This window comes from Vicugna pacos, chromosome 16 (genome assembly GCF_048564905.1).
Source record: "Vicugna pacos chromosome 16, VicPac4, whole genome shotgun sequence".
In the NCBI taxonomy this organism is placed as follows: domain Eukaryota; kingdom Metazoa; phylum Chordata; class Mammalia; order Artiodactyla; family Camelidae; genus Vicugna; species Vicugna pacos.
The window spans coordinates 7936563-7947545 of NC_133002.1; the positions used below are offsets into that span (position 1 = coordinate 7936563).

General features: G+C 47.1%; 1 pseudogene; it reads left to right on the forward strand.

Annotated features, from left to right (window-relative positions):
* The first annotated feature begins 759 nt into the window (after window positions 1-759).
* LOC116279762 (peptidyl-prolyl cis-trans isomerase FKBP10-like) lies at window positions 760-5651 on the forward strand (annotated as a pseudogene).
* Window positions 5652-10983: the final 5332 nt, after the last annotated feature.

A 10983-nucleotide genomic window follows, 5' to 3' on the forward strand; every position in this document is an offset into this window, starting at 1 on the left:
ATGACTTCCAATCCCAGCTCTGCTTCCTGATCGCATGAGATAATGTGTGTAAAGTGACAAGTGACGCTGAGGAAGACTGCTGTGGGCTGGGCTGACTCACCACCCCCACAGCTCACCTGCCACCCCCAAGCCAGAGGAAGCCAGGGCATTCTGGGAGAATGACGGGTGAGGTTTGGAAGCAGGACTGAAGCCCAGTGAGAGAACCTCAGGACCGTCCTTTCCGCCCTTGCTGAGGGACTCTGCCTTTCGGAATCCCCAGGTGTGATTTCTGGCCACAAAATGCTTTCTGCACACACCTGCTGGGCTGTTTTCCACCTCAGCACCTTGGCACCTGCACTGCCCTCTGCCTGGAAGGCCTATGATCCCAACCTCCCCCAGACCCTTTTGGGATATCACATCCTCTCTGCACCGATGCCCAGCACTTTGGACACTCCCCACTGTAGCCCTCTGCGCCCAGTGGTAGGTGATCTGTTAGCCTCTAAAGGCCCTGCCGGCCACCGGCATAACACCTTATTCCGGTCTGCCTCCCAAGCACTTAGTAGGGGCTCCATAAATGTGTATGGAATGAGTATCTGTGTTAAGGGAACTTAGGAATTCTGGGAAGCAGGGCCTGTGGGTGAGAGGGATGCCCACAGGAGTTTGGGTGAGGGGATACCTGCTATGGCTGGATAGAAGTCCCTGAAGTCCACCTGCTCATGGGCCCCCTCACAGCCGGCCTTCCCAGCTCCAGGCACCACGGTCCGGGAGGGGGCCCCCAGCCACACCCTCCTCCGGCTCCCCCTTACTGCCCTTGCTGCTCCTGCTGGTGGTGCAGGCCGTGGGGAGGGGGCTGGGCTGCACCAGCCTGGCCAGCTACCCTCTGGAAGAAGTGGTTATCGAGAGCTACCACATCCCCAGGGCCTGTCGCCCGGAGGTGCAGATGTGGGATTTTGTCTGCTACCACTACAACAGCACTTTAGAGGATGGCAAGAAGTTTGACTCGAGGTAACGGTTTGGGTGCCCCCAGATTCACCATTTCCCTTCCCTCAGCCCCAAACACTGCAGGCTGAGGGGGGAAGTCCTAGACAGCCATCTCCCCAAAGACATGCCTGCCCTTCGCCTAACAAACCTTCGCCTAACAAAGGACCCCAATTTCTTTCGCACAAGCTTCCTATGTCCCCCAAAGTGCTTGATAATCAAGGTGAACTGCTCTACTTACCAGTGCTTTACTTAAAGACATGAAAGGGGGTGGTTTCTGGTTCATAGTTGGGGGAAGGGCTGCTGTGTGTGAATTTGACACTGGTCTCAAGACTTTCCACCTTTCCATCCACCCTGATTCCCTTTCTGGCTCCAGCCGCAGGTTTCAGTGCCTTTGCCTTTAGAGAAGAAGGAATAAGTAGAATTCTTTTTGGTGGGGGTTTTGAGCAATGGGTGGGGTAAAGCAGGTGGGCAGGATAAGACAGCAGGAGGGTTCCAGGATAGCCTGGTGTAGGAATCCTGTCTGGCTACATGTCACACGGTCACACACGCCACCCTGGGCTCCTCAGAGAGTTTTCATGCCTCCCTCTTCGGGTGCCCGCACACCCCCACCTCCCTCCACCTTAGTTCTACCAGGCCTGGGCTGCTGCCCATCTTGTCAGCCTTGGGATTTGAGAGGCCAGCTTCTGGTCTGAGCAAGGCCTTCAGTCTGCTCTGGCAAGTCTACTTTTCCTGGATGAAGCAGGGCAGGTCTGCACACCAGCTTCAGTTAAACTTTGGGTCCCAGTCGTACACACAAGCTTTCACACCATACCCCAAGAAATCGGTCCCTCTTAGACCCATCCCCAAAACACACAGCTCAGCCTACAGAAATTAGTGGATTTGGAGGCAGGCAGTATATTGGGTAAGAACACGAACTCCTGAGACCAAGACCCTGGGTTCAAACCCAGGCTGTGATCATGGACAAGGAATTTTACCTCTTTAAGCTTTACTTTTCTCATCTGAAAAAAAAAGTGGTTAAAAACAAACTGAGTCCCTAATTCCTAAGGCTCATGGGAGGACTCAAACAAGATGATGAATGAAAGTGAACCTCACCCAGTGCCTGGCAGTCTTGACTCGGGAGAACCCTGGTAGTGTTTAACTGGTAGAAACTTTGTGCCATGGTCGGGTTCTCACAACGGCACTGTGAAGGAAGCAGATCAGACAGACAACCAGATCAATGGGTAAAATGAAGTACAGGCAGTAGCCAGGAGTACCACTCTGAACCCGTGGCCACCAAGGAGCAGGGGAGGGATCGGAAGCTGGGGGATGACCTCCCTGTCGGGGACTCTTGGATCAGAGCTGGGCCCAGTTCATGCAGTGCTGAGCTTGGAAGACAGTTCACAACCCACAGCCCCTTCCATCAAAATAACAATCTCCCATTCTTCACTAACTTTTGAAAATTGCAACTAAAAACAGATAAGAGCCATGTCAATATTAGAACAGGCCTTTTCAAAACTGAAAACTAGTGGGTGGGGGTATAGCTCAGTAGTAGAGCACATGCTTAGCATGCACAAGGATGCACGAGGTCCTAGGTTCAATCCCCAGCACCTCTATTAAAATAACCTAATTACCTACCCCCCGCCCCAAGAAAAAGCAAAATGAAAAAGAAAAGTGGTGCTGGGAAACTGGACAGCTAGATGTAAAAGAATGAAATTAGAGCATTTCTTTTTTTAATTGAAAACCTATCCCCAGCCTCCTGTGCTTCCCCTTCCCTTCCTCGGTTAATTGATGGTGCAGGAGCCCATACATGGGCTTTGGCGTTCAACAGACCACACGTTAGTTGTGTGACCTTGGGCAAGTCACTTGGCCTCCCTAGTCTCAATTTTTCTCATAAGAAAAATGAAATCAATAATGCTCACCTCACAAGGGAGAGAATTAAATAAGATAATAAATGCAAAACACCAAGCGTTTCATTGGCTTATCGTTTGCGTGCTCAATCACTGTTCCTCTTCCCCTGCGGCTGAACGTACCACCTTTTTGCAGTCAGCAGACAGCAGCAGCAGACTGCTCCCGTGACCACCTGCTCCCATGCCCACCCCTCCTCCGGGACTTCCTTTTGTAGCAGCCCATCCTATTAAGGCAGGGCTTGTGGCCCACCAAGGACAGAGGCTTGCAGAGGAGATGAGGAGCCTGTGGATCTACACCTATGTATAGGGAGGGAGACTGTGTGTGTGAGCACCTGTGGATGTATGCGACCATGAGCAGAGGCCACTGTATCCTATCTATCCCCTCCCTCTCCAGTTATGACCACCACACCTTGGTTGCCATCGTGGTGGGCGTGGGGCACCTCGTCACCGGCATAGACTGAGGCCTCATGGGCATGTGTGCCAATGAGTGGTGACGCCTCATTGTGCCTCCGCACCTGGGCTATGGCAGCATCGGCATGGGTGAGAAGGGCTGGGGCCCAGGCAGGGGGATGCAGGAGGCCAGGGGGCAGAAGCAAGGACCCTAGGAAAATGAAGCTCAGAGAGGGACAGTGACTTTCCAAGTATGAATAGCAACAGGACTGGGACCTAAATTTTGGTCTCTCAGCCCCTGGGGCAGGAGGAAGGGAAATAAGAGGGCCCCAGCTGGGATCCTAGCTTGACTCCGCTGGGGCGGGGGAATGGATGGCCTAGCGGGATGTTCAGACCTCCACTCCACCCCCCAACTCTGAGGGCTGCATCAAACACAGGGGGGCTCATTCCCCCGGACGCCACCCTCTGCTTTGACGTGGTCCTGCTGGATGTGTGGGACAAGGTGGACACCGTGCAGGTGAGCACCTTGCTGCGCCCACGCCACTGCCCCCGCATGGTCCAGGACAGTGACTTTGTCCGCTACCACTACAACGGCATGCTGCTGGATGGCACCGCCTTTGACAACAGGTAAGGGTTGGAGGGAGCCCTGGGGAGCTGGGGACTGTGGCAGGCAGGGGGCAGTCCGGGGGCCATCCTGTCTCTTCCAACAGCAGCCTCACCTCTACCTCACTCTTTGCAGCTACAATAGGGGCGGCACTTATGACACCTACGTGGGCTCTGGATGGCTGATTAAGGGCATGGACCAGGGGCTGCTGGGAATGCGTCCAGGAGAGAGAAGGAAGAGCATCATCCCTCCATTCCTGGCCTATGGCGCGAAAGGCTATGGTGAGGGCAGCCAGGAGCGCAGGGGTTCTCTAGAAGTGGGCGGCCATGTATAGTTACTCAGGCTGTACGCAAGGACATCTAGCCAAGGAGGGAAATAGGCATGAAACCTAGTACTTGGTGATCATCTCATTAAGAAGGGGTGCTTCATTCTGATTCACACAAAGGCTCAGTATGGGCAAGTGGTGGTCCTGGGGAAGCCTTAGCTCTGGCCTCACAGGGCAAGAACCAGGGCTGCTGATGGGTGGGAAAGGACTCAGGAAAGCAGGCTTAGCACCTTTTTGCATGGTGCTCACGTAGACCTCCCTGAGTTGGGAAGAAGCCCGGCTTTGCTCTCCACTTGGATGGTTCAAGCCTGTCCCTTCCCCAGGGACTGTGATCCCCCCACAGGCCTCCCTGGTCTTCCATGTCCTACTGATTGATGTCCACAACCCAAAGGACACTGTCCAGCTGGAGATGCTGGAGCTGCCGCTTGGCTGCATCTGGAGAGCCATAGCCAGGGACTTCATGCGTTACCACTACAACGCCTCCCTGATAGACGGCACCCTCTTTGATTCCAGGGTTCTGAGGAGGACGGTGGGGGTTGAGAGGACAAGAGAGAAGCTGAGGCAAGAGGGAAGTACTAGGTGTGAGTTTGCCCCAGGCAGCAGCTGGGGGCAGCTCTGAACTGCTGGGAAGGGCAGGATCCCTGTGACTCCCTTGCTGGCCTCCCCACCTTGTATTGCAGCTACTCCCGCAACGACACCTACAATAAATACCTATGTGGGGCAGGGTTACATCATCCCCGGGATGGACTACAGGCTACAGGGCTGGTGCCTGGATCACCATCACCCACCCCCCAACCATCCCCCCAGCCGCCACCTCGCCTACAGGGAGAACAGGACTGGTAGGCTTGTTCCCTGATCCCAAAGCCAGCACCTCAGCTCCTCCTGACCTCCCCTAGGAGGGGGGATTCCAGCCGCTGCTCTGACCCTCTCATCACAAAAACTGGCCCCCTCACCCAACTTCTGCCATAAGTGCTCCATCCTTTTCTCCAGGGCAGTCTCCCACTTCCCCCTTCCACACTGGAGAAGGGCAGCGGACTCCTGAGTTTGGGGAGGGAGGGTGGTTACAGGAAACCAGAAACATCATAGCCCTAGAAGCAAAGACGCCTGGACTTGAGACCTAGCTTTGCTGGAAGCCTCAGTGTGCTCACTTGTAAAATGGGACTAATCACATAGCTCAACAGGGTAAATTATTGAGATGTTCCAAGGTGTACATAAAGGGCTTTCTAACTGGCATGCCCTCCCTCCCCTCCACTGCCTGCCCACCCCCCAGAGTATATTAGAAGAGGGGACTAGACAAACATCCCATCCCATCTTCACTTAACCCCCTGGCAGGGAAGGTCTGGGGCCTCCATGGAGGCCTGAGCAGCTCCTCCTAGGCTCCGAGCTGATCCACGCCCCCATTCTGGCCCCAGGAGACAAGATCCCTGGCTCTGCTGTGATCTTTGATGTCCACATCATCGACTTCCACAACCCTGCAGATAAATAATTTTCAGCCAGTAAAAAGTGGGAGCAGATTAGAAACAAAAGTTCTAGTGAGAGCAGCTTGGAAGACAAGGGGGGCCTGGGCTACTTCCTTTTTTTTTTTTTTTTTTAAAGCTTCTGATGTGGTAAAAGAAGAAATGCCACAGAGAATTACAAAAATGGTGGTACGTTCCAAACATTTACATTTTAAATGTAATGCTTTCTTTGTATCAAAATAAAAAGAACCAAAAAAAAAAAAAAGAGAACCATACACTTGAGGATGCCACTGGTGAGAGAATTTGAAGATTTATAGAAAAGATGAATCACTGAACAGTACAGGAGTTTTTCAGCTGTCTTAATCTTTCTTCATTCTGAAGCCTGCCCTTTCTTACTTCAGTGTCAAAAGTTCTTGAGGCTCCCAGTTATCCATGAATTTTGTCATCTCACAGCGGCAATTTTCCACCAAACTGGCATACTTTTTTCCTTCCTGTTTTCCCTTTTCAGCAGCTTAATACAATTTGACACGTGCTCAACATAAATTTGTAAGGCATTTTGCTTTTGTTAGTGGGTATCTTTCTAGTCCTTTCTGTATACATTTTATAAACATGTATGCTACACATTTTACATACATGATTATATATATAGTTTATTTTTCTATTATACATGTAATAATAACACATATATTTTTCTTTACTGTGAAATATTTGCTATATAAGAAAAAATACATGTAATATGTGTGCATGAATTATAAAGCACAATAACGAACACTTTTGTTTGATAAAATGAAATGTCACTGACCCCCTGAGGCCCCTGTGTGTCCTCCCCACAACATCACCTTCTCCCCCACCCCAGGGGTTACCACTATCCTGAATCCGGTGTACATTGTTTCTTTGATTTTTTTTTCAGTTTTCCCATATAATTCCTAAATAGTATAAGGTTTACTTTTGCCTCAGATTTTCCTTTATAGAAGTTTTGATTTTCTTTTGTTAGATTTCTCCCTAAGTTTTAAAAAAAAAAAGATTTCTCCCTAAGTATATGAGGCTACATAAATGGTATTTTAAACATTTGTTGGGTTTTTAAAAAATAATTTAAAACTTCACAAAAGAACTGCAAGTACTGTACAAATGCCTTTTCCCCCCTAAATCATTTGAAAGCAAGTTGCCAACAGGAAGCCTCATCACCTCCAAATACTTTGGAGTCTTGTTTCCTGCAAACAAGGAGATTTTCCTATGTAACCACAAGACAAACATCCAAATCAGGACGCTAACACTGACCCATCACTGCCATCGAGTCCTCAGATCTTTTCAAGTTGCACCAGCTGTTCTCATGAAGTTCTCGATAGTGAAATGGTCCAGCTCAGCATCGTGTGCTGATGTTGAGTCTTCATGTCTGAGGCAGTCGCTGTGGTCTGGAAAATCCCCTCTGTCCTTTCCTGATGATTTTGAAAATTACAGGTCAATAATTTTGAAGGGTGTCCACCAGTTTGGGTTTGTGTGACATTCCTTCATGGTTAAATTCAGGCTGTGATCTTTGGCAGGAATCTTGAGGATGATCTGTTCTCCTGGCATCCTCTCAGGCTGCACACGATTTAGATTTGACCCATTACTGGTGATGTTCGCTTTGATCACTTGATTAAGGTGGTTCAGCCAGAGGTCTCCAGCCGTAAAGTTACCCTTTTTCCCATGGTAATTAGTAAGCATTTTGTGGGGTGTAATTTGAAATGATGTAAATACCCTGTACCTTGTCAAACTTAATATATTAGTTTATTTATATCTGTGTGGACCCATGATTTCTTATTTTACTCAATGAATTGTAATCCTTTACTGTCACTGTTTATTTTGATGCTCAAACTGCAGAGCCAGTAGGGCCCCTCGAGCCAGCTCCTGTGTCTTTTGCCATGTCCCCATAATTCTTAGGCCACATCTTTACTTTTTCCTACAAGATTTTCCAGGTTTATTTTGCACTTTCCCTGATCCAGACCTAAAATCAGCCATTTCTCCAAGGAGGGCCGATTCCTTTTTAGTGGAGAATGGTATTTAGAAGGCAAGAGCTGGATGCCAGGTGTGGTCATGGTTATGAGTTGAATTCTGTTTTCCCCCACTCCAAAAGACATGTTGAAATCCTAATCCCTAGTACAGCTGAATGTGACTTTATTTGGAAATAAGGTCTTTGCAGATGTAATCAAGTTAAAATGAGGTCATGCTGGATTGGGCTTTGGTAAATCCAATGACTGGCACCCTTATAAGGAGGCCATGTGAAGACACGGGGGACAGACACACAAAGAGAACACCATGTGACAATGGAGGCAGAGATCAGAGTCTGCTTAGGAGCCAAGGAATGTCAAGGATCGCTGCCAACAATGGGTGGAAGCTAGGAAGAGGTAAGGAAGGATCCTGCATAGAACCTTTGGAGAGCCTGGCTCTGCCAACACCTTGATTAGCCTCCAGAACTGTGAGAGGATACATTTCTGTCCTTTTAACCACCCAGTTTGTGGTAATTTGTTGGAGCAGTTCTAGGAAACATACAGGGGAGTTGTCAGGGAATACGTGAATGTATATACATACACCAATTTACAAATATATGTATTTCCCTCTCTACCTATATATGAGGAAGACCACAAGTCTACACCAATGAATTCAGTTCTAATCCAAAACCACAAATTCATTCTTGTTTTTTTCCCTTTCCATATTTGTAAATCCCTTCTTCCACAGTGAGAAGCCTGGCTCCCTTTATTCATAACATATTTATGTATTTGATCACTTCCATATATGTAACAATTTCCCACCACGTCCTCCCTCACACAGATGCTCACTGGACTCAGTCCAAATGCCAAATGGACTCACTCCTCACCTCCATCGCTGAGCCAGGCAGCCCCCTGTGAGGGGCCCGCCTCACCAGGCTCGGGCTCCAACCCCCAACACAGCAACTGACATGATCATATGGATTTTCCCCCTTAATCGTTAATGCTGTTGATGTGGCAAATAATTACATCTATAGACTTTCTAATGTTAAGCAACCCTCATATTTCTGGCATAAGCCTAATTTACACACACTCCCTCCACACACACACTGTTGGATCCAGTCCTACAAAAGTGTTTAGACTGAAAAGCAATTTAAGTGCTCCACATAAACTCTGTTTCTGCCTTCAATTTTGGCTTAACTATTCCTTTCTTCCTTGCTGGTTCATCAATGCATTTAAAAATTTTTAAAAATATATTTTATCTAATGATCCAGTAATCTCACATCTGGGTATACATCCAAAGAAAATGAAAACAGCTAACTGAAGAGACATACGCACTTCCATGTTTATTGCAGCATTATTCACAATAGCCAAGATATACAAACAACCTAACCTGCTCATCAACAGATGAATAAGAAAAGATGTGGTACATATATACAATGAAATACTATTTAGCTACGAGAAAAAAAGGACATTCTGCGATTTGCAACAACATGGATGGACCTTGCCTTGAGGACATTATGCGAAGTGAGATAGGTCAGACAGAGAAAGACAAATACTGTATGACATGGGAAATTGGAAAAGCAGAGAGTAAATGGTGTTGACCAAGGGCCACAGGTGGAGGAATGAGAGAGATGTTAAGGTACAAACTTGCAACTAGTAGATAAGTAAGTCCTGGAGACTAATACACAGTACAATGATTATATACAATAAAACTGTATTATAAACATGAAACTTGCTAAAAGGTTAGATCTTAATTGATTCTAACACTGGAAGAAGTTATAATTATGTGACACCATAGAGGTGCTGGCTAACACTATGACAATCACATTGCAATATAAATGTACCAAATCAATATGTTGTGCACCTTAAACTTTGTGACACAATGTTGTAGGCCAAATATATCCCTATTAAAAATATTTTTAAATCTAACATGTTATTTTTAGTTATTTCAGCAGCATGGCCAGTCAATTATCTAGATGCCCTATTGTTAGAAATACAGGGTCATATTTCCCTTACTTACCAGCAAACCCAGAAATGCATTAAAAAGTGTCTGTCATAACAACGGGATCCAGCTGTATTTTAGGAGAGCTCTTTGACTTACCTAATCAAGCACACTCAGATCAGAACTTTCTGTTACCTGCCATCACTTCTCCGTTACCATATTCTCTCCTTCTAGATATTTGGTCTCCTGGGTCTACAATTTGCTTCTTTTATCTTTGCTCTCATAATTTACAAATTTTCTCTCTTTTGTAAACTTGGAGATTTCCTCATTTTTCTTCTAATTAATATAAATTGTTTCCAGTAGAGTCCCTTCTGCTTTTTAGTATTTTTTTCCTTAACCCAAATCTCTTATTCTCTTAACTTTTTTTTCATAGCATCTTTCCTTTCTCAAAAAGAGCAACAGTTAAAATTTAAGTTCTCTCCTTTATTGCTTCATTGATGCTGTTTTGTAGGGGCTATTTAGTTTGGTTGTGCAGCTTGGACAAATTTTATATGTCCAGCGAGTTTTTTTTCATCATCTACACAGTTAGTCAATACTGGTAATCCTGGGTTCTCTCAGCAATTAGTTTTCAATTTCTCTAAGCGAGGTCCCACTCTCGGTAGAGCAGCCTGCAGGTGGTTCTCCTTCGTCCTTAGTTCTTACGCAGTAATGGAGTAACAGACGCATACATAGCAGCCAGGTGGGCTTCGTTTCTCTTGCAGTCAAACATGGTCATGTGACCAAAGTCTCACCAACGGAACATAAGCAAAATTATTGTGTGGCTTTTCCAAGCACGGTCTTAAGACATTGAACATGGCTTTTTCCCCTTCTTGCCAGCTGAAAGCCCTAAACGGCAATGATCTTGCTTCAACTACATACATAACAACAGTGACCTAGGGACAGCAGAGCAACAAGAGGGAGGGCTCCTGAGACCTAGGTGGCCATGTAGAGCAGCAGGTCCACCCCACTGCTCTGGACCACCACCAGAGAAATAAACCTTTCCCCAAAGCCACTGTACCATTGGATTTCTTTGTTATAGCAGCCTAGCCTTCACCCTAACGTATTCCACCACCAGAACCACCCACTCCCAACCACAGTAGCTGCGGAGATCTCAGGAGACAAAATTCCATACCACATCCTGTCTGTATCGAGTCAGGCCAGAGCTTAAAAGGCTATACCCACCTGCTCTGCACGTGGGCTTTTATGGAGCTCCCAAATGTTTCATTTTTGTTTTTTCCCTCTCAGACCATTCCCAAGATGATTATCAAGAAAACAGTAGGGGGTTGCTTGATTGAGTTTCCTCCTCCCCAGCCCCCTCAGTGGTCTTTGGTGAAGAAAGACTTTTATTGTGGGTACGATATATGTTTTTTAAAAGTCAAAAGTGTCTTATTATAGCTAGCTCACGAAGTAGTT